Below are 12,192 nucleotides of genomic sequence, written 5' to 3'. Positions count from 1 at the left end.
TTTTAGTTTCCAATTAACAGTAGCCAATGAGAGATGTGACATTGGGATTGATTCAATTTGCTTATTTATATTTGTATGTGTTAATGCCAGCATTTCCCCTCCCCACTTGAGTCTACTCCAACTTATTTTCTTTCTATGAAAATTGATTATGTATGTATTGCAGAATAGTAATATGAAACTACAGACTGTGGAGTAAAGAATGTGCTTATTTATCACTATATATCTGTTTTCATTCCTTCTTAAATATGATTTGGGTAAGTAGATATTCATAGTTTTATATCCTGTAATATAATCCAGTCTTATTTTCTATATTAAATATTCTTTAAGGACTTGAATTTCAGTCATTATGAATACATTTACTGCTATTCAAATCTTAAGTTTGGTATTGTGACAAACTCTGCGAATATTACCCCTGTTATAAAAGCGTCATTAATGTGTTGGAAACCCAGAGCTGGGACAGTGACGGGAAGGTGTCCAGAAGCTTTGCCTCTGGTGGTGCAGCACAGAGGGTGACTCCAACTCCTAAGGTCCTCGCCTGAGGCTTTGCTTTGTAATTATGTCCTTCCTTGGTCTTATTGCTTTGACTGCTGGTGACTCTTCTGCCTTCATGCACCTTTCCCTCAGAGCCCTTCCTTAGGTAATCACTTTCGATAAATTCTTGTATTTGGGTCTGCTTCAAGGGCATTTGACCTAAGGCATCTTTTTATAAGTTGATGAATATTCTCATAGGATAATGTCTTATGGTTATCCACTCCCAGGATACACCTCAAAGTGTTTAACAGATATTACAGATATTTTAGTTTCTATCACCAGTGTATGCAGACTCAATCCACTGTATTCTCTTGAAGGTTACCAGTTATCATTTGAATGAAACTTTATCTGATAAATAAGAAAAGTGGTTTTTATTGTCAAAAGTATTTAGGGGCTTCTTAAAACATATAGCCCAACTCTGTCAATTGTGAATGGACACAGTGTCATGCGTCTGCCCAGAAACCTCCCTTCTCATAGTAGCTTCAGCCTTTTAGGATGCAATCGCAAACTCCCAGTCGCTCCATCTGTGATGTATATAGAGAGATTCTGGTCCCCTGTTACAGCTGCTGTGACGTGAAATAGAACCTGGATTGACTGCAACCAAATTGTTAGATTCTGAGTCTTGTGATAATGGTAGTGGGGTTTAAATGGAGAAAGTTTAAAAGCCACAGAATCCAGTAAATCTTTGTAGTAAGACTGCACTCGGAGAAGCACCATGCAATAATCATGAGCTAAAATACGAGAAAGAATCAGAGGTTCTAAAACTTCATTCATACTGATAAAAAGAAAGCTGGGTTTTGTACAAGTCAGATGGTAGAGTGGGCATTAAAGATACCCAACCAAAGCATTTGCCATGCAGTCCTGATAACCTGTGATCAATCTCTACAACACAAGTAAAAGATGGCTGGAATCTGTGATGCCAACCCTGGCACCTTGTGACAGAGATGGAAAACAAAGATAGGATAATTGCCCAAATGCTTCTGCCCCGCAACCAAAATCATGAGAGACTTTGCCTCAAAGACAAGACAGAAGAAGGGGGCCAACCCCTGAAAACTTGTCTTCTACCTTCACACTCATGCAGTGGTATCCACATGCTACACTATAACACACACACGCACACACACAGATGCAGGCACGCACATACATGTGCACGCACACATGCACGCACGCACACACACACACACACACACACACACACACACACCCCTTTCCTCGATCTATGGGACTGTTGAGAGGCCCAATCTTATGTGGACTCTTTGCTAGAAGCCACAGCTGCCATGAGATCATGGTTTTATTGGCTGTTTCATGCCCAGAAGAATTCATTGTAGAACTCTTCTTCTTATGCTATGGCTCTAATATTCTTCCTATATCCTCTTCTGTACTTTCTGATCCTTAGAAGGAATAAATATCTGTTGAGGGCTGGACACTTATTCTTGGTATCTTGAGCAGCCATGTGTCTTTGTATTCCACATTTTTTTGTGAAGAGGAATTTCTCTGAGTAAGACTGATAGTAACCTTTGTATAAACCCTTTGCATATGGGTAAAAACATAAGTATTTAGAAGGAAGTTTACTTCTGTGTCAATTTTGGACACCACTAAGCTGCTCCACCATCAAAACTCATGACAGTCTCAGCCATGGATGTTTAACTGGACTCACAATACCAGGCAAGGATTCCCTCTTGTGAAAAAGGACTCACAACCAACCAGGGGACGTTTGGTCGCTCCCATAACAGTTGTGCCTCCATTGCACCAGCTGATACATCTTTATACATCTTCCTTGAAAGATGACTGTTGTCTCCAGAGCATCTGGGAAAACCAAGCAGGGCTATTTCTCCACCAGCGGTCAGTCTACCTGTGTCGCTATGAAAGCTCATCAGCCGAGAGGAATCCGCTAGCTTAGCTTCATGTTTATTTCTTACAAAAGTGGTCACTAAGAAAATCAAAAGGTCTGGACTAGAAAAAGCAGTGTGTCAAACATTAAAATGACAGAAATTAGTATTCATATAGTATAAAGAGTGTATCTATAAATAGAACAAATAATATCATAGAAAAAAGGGACAGCACATATGACAACATGGATGAGATTGTGCATGATTCACAAAAGTAAAAGTATGCTTAGTGTCACTAGTAAATCAGGAAACAAAAAAAATTAGAACACTATAATGATTCCTTTATTCTGCAAATGGACATAGAAATGAACTTCCCCCTAAGATCTTATATTTGAATCCATAGATTGTGTGTATGTGTGTATAAAATGAATTAACACAGCAACCCCAAACCTGAACAATACATAGCGAGTGAGAGGCTGTGATGTGACTGGCTCTAAATCAGACGTCTGCACCAGCTTGCACTCAAAGTTCATAGATAATTATGGAAGAAGGGGTAGAAAGATTGTGAGACTCAGAGACAGTGAGCATCTGCAATTCAGCAGTATTTGCTGTATATGACAGTGCCACTACACACGTGATCTCACTGTGGTTCTACTTGCACAACATCAAGCTAGACAAAGTTCCTAAATGGATGGAACAGGGGCTTACAAAGTCCCATCTCTAGACAAGATACTATTGGTGACTGTTTGGTGAAGGAGCAAGTCATTTTTCCCCAGGGATGTGATCCTGGAGAGGCTACTCATGCTTCAGAAGATGACCTGATATTCATGTACACACAGGACACATGGGGCTCCATTAGCTTAACTGGAAAAAGAGGGGGAGGGAGTGAGAGTGTGAACCAGGAGGGGAAGGTGGTGTGGAAGATGAAGCAGGAGAAGTGGGATGGTACTTACCTTAAAAATGCATTGCACGCATGTATGGGATTGTCAAATACTAAAAAATAGATTTCAAAGACTGGATCTTTATTCTTCAAAAGAACCCATATAATGCATGTCCCATTACCCCCTCAAAAACAGTAACCAGAGCACATATGCTATGCTGTTTGTCAACAAATATGCACTGTTTTGAAAATCATAGCAAACAGATAGCTAGGGGTCTCAACAAGAAAAATTTGAAGGGTAAATGAAAATACTATGATAGTGAAATATTTTAAAAGAAAAAAGTCACTCTAGAGGAAAGCATAAGGGAAAGTTGTACCCCCTTCACTAGAAAATAACTGATCTGAAGAGGATATTAAAATAATGATGGATAACTATGTCCTGGGATACTATGGGTGGATCAGGCATATGTGAAACTGACTATGGATGGATAAGGGGCACAGGTGATTGACTATGGATGGATAAGGGGTACAGGTGATTGACTATGGATGGATAAGGGGTACAGGTGATTGACTATGGATGGATAAGGGGTACAGGTGATTGACTATGGATGGATAAGGGGTACAGGTGATTGACTATGGATGGATCAGGAGTATGGGTAATTGGAGGGGGAATGTAGAGAAAAGGTAAAGGAGAAAAGTTAAAGCCAAAAACACTCAAAGGATGAGCGGCATATGTTAAAAAAATGGAAAGCTTCGTAGAAACCAAGAAAACACTGAGAAGAATCAATGAAACAAAGAGTTGGCTCTTTGAGAAAATCAACAAAATAGACAAACCTCTGTTCAAACTAACCAAAAGACAGAGAGAGAGCATGCTAATTAACAAAATCAGAAATGAAAAAAGGGACATAACAACAGACTCTGAGGAAATCCAGAGAATCATCAGAGCATACTTTGAAAATCTGTACTCCACAAAATTCGAAACTTTAAAGGAAATGGACAATTTCCTGGATAGATACCACTTGCTAAAACTAAATCAAGAGCAGATAAACAATCTAAACAGACCTATAACCCCTAATGAAATAGAAGCAGTCATCAAAAGTCTCCCAAACAAAAAAAAAAAAGCTCAGGCCCAGATGGCTTCAGTGCAGAATTCTACCAGAAATTCAAAGAAGAGCTAATTCCAATACTCCTCAAAGTATTCTACACAATAGAAACAGGAGGCTCACTGCCAAAATCTTTTTATGAGGCTACAATTACCTTGATACACAAGCCACACAAGGACACAACTAAGAAAGAGAACTATACACCAATTTCCCTCATGAACATCGATGCAAAAATACTCAATAAAATACTCACAAACCGGATTCAAGAACATATTAGAAAAATCATCCAACATGATCAAGTAGGCTTCATCCCAGGAATGCAGAGATGGTTCAACATTAGAAAATCTATCAATGTAATCTACCATATAAACAAACTGCGAAAGAAAAACCACATGATCATCTCACTAGATGCTGAAAAAGCCTTTGACAAACTCCAGCACCCGTTCATGATAAAGGTCCTAGAAAAATCAGGGATAACAGGAACATACCTGAATATAATAAAAGCAATATACAGTAAAGCAATTCCTCTAAAATCAGGAACAAGACAAGGCTGTCCACTCTCTCCATATCTCTTCAATAGAAAAACAATGGAATCTTGAAATTCGCAGGGAAATGGATAGCACTGGAAGAAACCATCCTGAGTGAGGTAACCCAGTCGCAAAAAGACAAACATGGTATGTACTCACTCATATATGGATTCTAGATATGGATCAGGATAGTGCCAGTCTGCACTTCCACAGATAGAGAGTCTGGGAAACAGGAAAGAACCTAAAAGATATGCATATATGCATAGTACCCAAGAGAAGAGGATGGAGACAAGATCCTCTGAATGGATGGGGAATACGGCGAGGGGTGGGGGGAGTGGGACCTGGGAAGAATAGAGGGGGTAAAGAGGAAGGGAGTTGGTCATGGGGGAACAGGAAGTTGAGGGGGTGGGGGTAGAATAGGGGGAAGAGGGAATCATAGGTTAGAAGACAGATCAGGCACCAGAGTGACCTCTAGTGATCTAAAGGTATAACATCAATTGGCAAGCTAAGCAATAGTGGAGGGACCACCTCGAATGCCCATTCCTGATAATGAACTTGATGTCTATAACCATCCGGGAGCCTTCATCCTGTGACTGATGGAAGCAGAGGCAAACACACAACTAAGCACTGAACTGAACCCAAGGAACCCAGTGACAGAGAGAGAGGAGTGATGAGCAAATTGGCAAAGAATGGGCTGGCAAAACCAGCAGAGACAGCTGATCTGAACAGGGGAGTGCTCTTGGACCCCAGACCGACAGTGGGGAGGCCAGCATGGGACTGATCTGGACCCCCCAAATGTGAGTGTCAGTGAGAAGGCCTGGGCAACCTATGGGGCCCTGAGCTGTGGATCAGTGTCTATCCCTGGTATACAAACTGTCTTCATGTGCCTATAGCACAAAGAGAGATGCTCTCTCAGCCTGGACTCTTAGGGGAGTGCCTTGACCCTACCAAGAGTAAAATGACAGACTCAGATATCCCCTATGTGGAAGGATTTGGCAATAGGGTGGGAGGGAGGGGGGAAGGGGAGTGCGGGAAGAGGGGAGGGAGAGGGAACTGGGATTGACATGTAAAACAAGCTATTTAAAATTAAAATAAAAAATGATAAAAAAAAAGAAAACCAGTTAAAAAAAAAAGAATCCCTATATAAACCCTGTGTCTATTTAGCTTGTGGCTATTCCTGCTTCCCGGCTGTTCTCTGCCGCTGTGGAGGAGGGCAACCACTTTCCTGGATTCTTCCCTCCAAATAAATCTGTTGAATGAAAAAAAATATTGTACTTGAAGTTCTAGCTACAGCAATAAGACAACAAAAGGAGATAAAGGGGATACAAATAGGAAAAGAAGAAGTCAAACTTTCACTATTTGCAGATGATAAGATAGTTTACATAAGTGACCCGAAAAACTCCACAAGGGAACTTCTAGAGCTGATAAACACCTTCAGCAATGTGGCAGGATACAAGGTAAACTAAAAAAAAATCAGTGGTTCTATTATATACAGATGATGAAGTGACTGAGAAAGAAATCAGAGAAATATCACCCTTTACAATAGCCATAAACAGCATCAAATATCTGGGGATAATGTTAACCAAGGAAGTGAAAGACTTGTATATCAAGAACTTTGAGTCTTTAAAGAAAGAAATCAAAGAAGATACCAGAAAACGGAAAGATCTTCCATGCTCTTGGATTGGTAGGATCAACATAATAAAAATGTCAATCTTGCCAAAAGCAGTCTACAGATTCAATGCAATCCCTATCAAAATTCCATCACAATTCTTGAAGGACCTGGAAAGAACATTAATCAACTTTATATAGAAAAACAAAAGGCCCAGGATAGCCAAAACAACCCTATACAATACAGGAACTTCAGGAGGCATCACCATATCTGACTTCAAGCTCTATTATAGAGCTATAGTCCTGAAAACAGCTTGGTATTGGCACAAAAATAGGCAGGTAGAACAATGAAACTGAATTGAAAACCCTGATTTTAACCAACACACCTATGAACACTTGATTTTTGACAAAGAAGCTAAAATTATACAATGGAAAAAAGAAACATCTTCAACAAATGGTGCTGGCATAACTGGGTACTGTTACGCAGAAGACTGCAGATAGATCCATATTTATTGCCTTGTACAAAACTTAAGTCCAAATGGATCAAAGATCTCAACATAAATCCAGCCACACTGAAACTTTTAGAAGAGAAAGTAGGAGATACTCTTCAACGAGTTGGTACAGGAGACCACTTCCTAAACATAACACCAGTGGCACAAACACTGAGATCGACAATTAACAAATGGGACCTCCTGAAACTAAAAAGCTTCTGTAAGGCAAAGGACACAGTCAACAAGACAAAAAGGCACGCCACAGAATGGGAAAAGATATTCACTAACCCCACATCTGACAGAAGGCTAATCTCCAAAATTTACAAAGAACTCAAGCAGCAAGTCTCCAAAACACCAAAGGATCCAATTAAAAGGTGGGATACAGAACTAAATAGAGAATTCTCAATAGAGGAGGCTAAAATGGCCAAGAGACACTTAAGGAAGTGCTCAACATCCTTAGCCATCAGGGAAATGCAAATCAAAACAACTCTGAGATACCATCTTTCTCCTGTCAGAATGGCTAAAATCAAAAACACCAAAGACAATTTATGCTGGAGAGGTTGTGGAGAGAGGGGAACACTCCTCCACTGCTGGTGGGAGTGCCAACTCGTACAGCCACTTTGGAAATCAGTATGGAGATTCCTTAGGAAAATGGGAATTAATCTACCACAAGACCCAGCAATTCCACACTTAGGCATATATCCCAATGAGGCAAATTCATACAACAAGGGCATCTGCTCCACTAAGTTCATAGCAGCATTATTTGTAATATCCAGAACCTGGAAGCAACCTAGATGCCCCTCAACTGAACAGTGGATAGAGAAAATGTGGTACATTTACATAATGGAGTATTACTCAGCAGAAAAAAAAACAATGGGATCTTGAAATTCGCAGGTAAATGGATAGCGCAGGAAGAAACCATTCTGAGTGAGGTAACCCAGTGGCAAAAAGACAAACATGGTATGTACTCACTCATATATAGATTTTAGACATGGATCAGGATAGTGCCAGTCTGCACTTCCACTGATAGAGAGTCTGGGAAACAGGAAAAAACCTAAAAGATATGCATATATGCATAGTACCCAAGAGAAGAGGACTGAGACAAGATCCTCTGAATGGATGGGGAGCACGGTGAGGGGTGGGTTGTAGTGGGAGCTGGTAAGAAGAGAGGCTGAGAAGAGGAAGAGAGAGTAGGTCATGGGGGAACAGGAAGTTTGAGTGGTGGGGGTAGAATAGGGGGAAGAGGGAATCATAGGTTAGAAGACAGATCAGGCACCAGAGTGACCTCTAGTGATCTAAAGGGATGACACCAATTGGCAAGCTAAGCAATAGTGGAGAGACCACCTCGAATGCCCATTCTTATAATGAACTTGATGTCTATAACCATCCGGGAGCCTTCATCCAGTGACTGATGGAAGCAGAGGCAAACACACACAATTAAGCACTGAACTGAACCCAAGGAACCCCGTGACTGAGAGAGAGAAGTGATGAGCAAATTGGCAAAGAATGGGCTGGCAAAACCAGCAGAGACAGCTGATCTGAACAGGGAGAGCTCTTGGACCCCAGACCGACAGCGGGGAGGCCAGCATGGGACTGATCTGGACCCCCGAATGTGAGTGTCAGTGAGAAGGCCTGGGCAACCTATGGGGCCCTGAACAATGGATCAGTGTCTATTCCTGGAATACAAACAGTCATTGTGTGCCCATAGCACAAAGAGGGATGATCTCTCAGCCTGGACTCTTATGGGAGTGCCTGGACCCTACCCAGAGTGAAATGACAGACTCTAGATATCCCCTATGTGGAAGGAATTGGCAATAGGGTGGGAGGCTGGGCGGGTTTGGGGAGTGTGGGAGAACGGGAGGGAGAGGGAACTGGGATTGACATGTAAAACAAGCTATTTAAAATTAAAATAAAAAAATTTTAAAAAATGGAACGCACCAATTAAAGAGGAAACCTTGCCAGAGATATATTGAATTGATAGAAATCAAGGACAAGAACACCTTAATTCAAACAAAGAAAATGACACATCCACAAAATGGTAATCAGAAATAGTAAAGGACAGTATCAGTGGAGTGTTAGGTTTCCTGCTAAGGGAGTAGCTAACTGGAATTCTGTATCTACAGAAACATTTTTTTTTTGTTTTTACGAGACAGGGTTTCTCTGTATTGTTTTGGAGGCTATCGGTGCAGCCCGGCCTCGAACTCACAGAGATCCGCCTGCTTCTGCCTCCCGAGTGCTGGGATTAAAGGCGTGCGCCCCCACCGTCTGGCTAGAAACATTCTTAAAGATTGTAGCTAGCTAAAAATGCTTGAGATGAATAAAATATAGGGAGCTCATTGCTAGTACCTGCACAATGAGTAATGCTAAGGCCACTTATATATACTGACGGAAAATGACGTGGAACAGAAAATCCCCTCTGCACTAATGGAAAAATGACAACCTGAAACTTCACTAACACGAATGTATAATATGTTTTGTTTTTCTAAAGTCCATAAAAGATATATGACGGTTTAAAGCAAAACTCATAAGACTTGCAGATGCTTTGGTGTTTCTGTAATTTGTATAACCCTGTAAAGCTTCAGTAAACAGAATGACACTATTGGAATCACACTGTTTGAAAACTTTAAGAGGTGGAAATTCATTGAGGGAAGTGGGACACAATGTATGGTTCCATAGGGACAGCGTGCTCCTGGATCCTAGCTGCTAGTTGCTGGGCTTCCTGTTTTCCACAGGGTGGGAATATCTCCATCACATGCTCCACCATGATACTCTGCGGGAGCACCAGAGACCAAGTGACCAAGTATGGAAACCCTTGAAACTGTAGCCCAAGTAAAACCTTTTACTTTTAAGTTGTTTCTGTTGTGTATTTGGTCACACAAACTCAAATGCAATGCAGCAATACATATATATGTATCAATCTACATATTTGCACACAACACATATATATGTGTGTATGAATGTATGTAAGCCTTTGTATATGTCTTAGAAGTTCCTGGAAACCAGATCAGACAAATTGAACTAAAGTGTATAGCTGAAATGCAACAGAGGAATTGAAAAATTAAAAGAGAAAATTAAAAAAAGAAGCAGAAACATAAAGCAAAAGGATGAAACCAAAACAAACCTAAATAAAACGAAAAGGAAAATTGTCTTTACCAGTTTGAGTCCCAGTAACAAAGCAGTAACGGCCATGGTCTGAAAATCACAGAAGTTTCCATCCTGTGCAGCCTCAGGTTCCGGTGCTAGCATGGCTACATGAGGTCCCATTTTAAGTTACAGGCAGCTGACTTACTGCACATTTATGCAGCAGAGAACTGAGCTGGGATGATCTGTGGGGTCTTTTTATGAGGGCATTAGTACCATTTATGGCAGCCTCACCCTGTTGGCCAGAATTCAACCTCCAAACCCCAAGTCTTGATACTAAGAATATGAGGGTTTAGAAAACAAATATGCAACCCATACATATGGTCATGTCAATGGTGTTAAATAAAAATGGAGTAAAACTTAAGAGGCATGGATCTCCAAATGAAAACCCAAAACTCTCTGTATACTATCAATTGGAACAGGATTTGAAACTCTTTTTGTTTTCCCAAGGTAAACAATGTATTTATTTTGACCAATGGTTTCAGAATTATTACTGTACCATGGAGGGAGAGCTTGAAGCATAGGGAATGGTCTCCCAAAGTCCCTTTGTGCTCTAGGGATAAACACTGGCTCCACTGTTGGAGGTCCCATAGACTGCCCTGGCCTCTTAGCTGGCACCCACATTCAGAGGGCTTGGTTCAGTTAATTGTTGGTTCCCCAGCTTTATGACTAGGGTCGCCATGCTCTCACTCGGTCATGTCAACTGCTTCTGCTGGTTTCTAGGCAGGGATGGAGAGGCTGCCTTTGATGCCCTTCCCCTATAATGAGATTGATGACTACCTTAGTTGTCATGCCTAGAGATATCATCCAATAGTTGATAGAAGCAGAAACAGGCACCCACAGCTAAACACTGACCACACTCCTGGAATCCAGTTGCAGAGAAGGGGGAGGGGTGAGCAAAGGGGACAAGACAGTGCAGGATTTGAAACTCTTGAAGTTTTTTTTTTTTGTTTTGCTTTATAGTCTCTGCTAAGATGTTGCCTTAAAATATAAATAATCGCTACTTATTTTGGTTATGGTAATAATCCCTTCAAAGGTGCTTTTTCATCCTGTCCTCACTCTACCTCTCTATCACGGTACTCTCAAATGAATACTTCTGTTAAAGTCTGTTGTCATCTTAGATGAAGCACGCTTAAGCAGATTTCATTATTCTTCACAAACAAGCAGATTACCCCCTCACTTTCCCTTTGTCTGTCAATGAAATTATCAAAGTGGCTATTTTCCTATATTTTAAGCCTTGAAGTCAACTAATATCTATAATTTTGGTAACCACTGACTCACATCAATTTTACTTCTCCAGAATACATTCTTACCATTGTTACCGCAAAGGTCATTATTGTTGAGTGTGTTTTGCATAGAACTAAGTGTTTAATTAGAAGAGTGAGATGGTATCTTTATGTGCTGCTCCAGCTGCTGCACACATTTTTAACTTTCCCTATGATCCCCTCACATTTCTTCTGTGTTAATAAATGGAAGTAATTAAAACATCTTCTGATAACTGTTCTTACACCTTTAATTGATCTCTGCTGCCTTTCAAACTCAAGGAGGTGTAGGCACCCATTGCCTGCTCAGTATTGAGGGGACATTGTGCTAGTTGTAGGAGAAACATACTGGTATATAAAGTTTTTGGTACTGAAAATTTGCATTATTTAATTGTGAGCATATGCATTTAGTTTTCTTCTGCTCCTAGGCACATTTTACTTTTAATGCTCTATTGAGCCATGTGCCATGATTTCCTGAAGATATCCCTCAGTGCTCAAAATCATGACCCCTTCAACATTTTGTCCTCATATATAATTCTATGATACACTTTCTGCACACTTCATTTATTAAAATTAATATTTATATAAATGCTCAAGAATTGAATTGGTGGTCAGAAATTAAGAACTTTTTTTTGTAATAAGATGAAGCAAAAACTTTAATATTGAAGTTGGACACAGCAGCTCAACAGGAGGAAAAGATCCCCAAGAGGAGGCAAAAGAGTGTGAGATCCACTCATTCTAACAGTCAGGAGTCCTGTATAAATACTAAGCTAATAGCTATACTATATATGCCGAAGACCTGGTATAGACCCCAATAGGC

This window comes from Mesocricetus auratus, unplaced genomic scaffold (assembly GCF_017639785.1).
Source record: "Mesocricetus auratus isolate SY011 unplaced genomic scaffold, BCM_Maur_2.0 Super-Scaffold_100024, whole genome shotgun sequence".
In the NCBI taxonomy this organism is placed as follows: domain Eukaryota; kingdom Metazoa; phylum Chordata; class Mammalia; order Rodentia; family Cricetidae; genus Mesocricetus; species Mesocricetus auratus.
Note: the sequence above shows the minus strand (reverse complement) of the source record.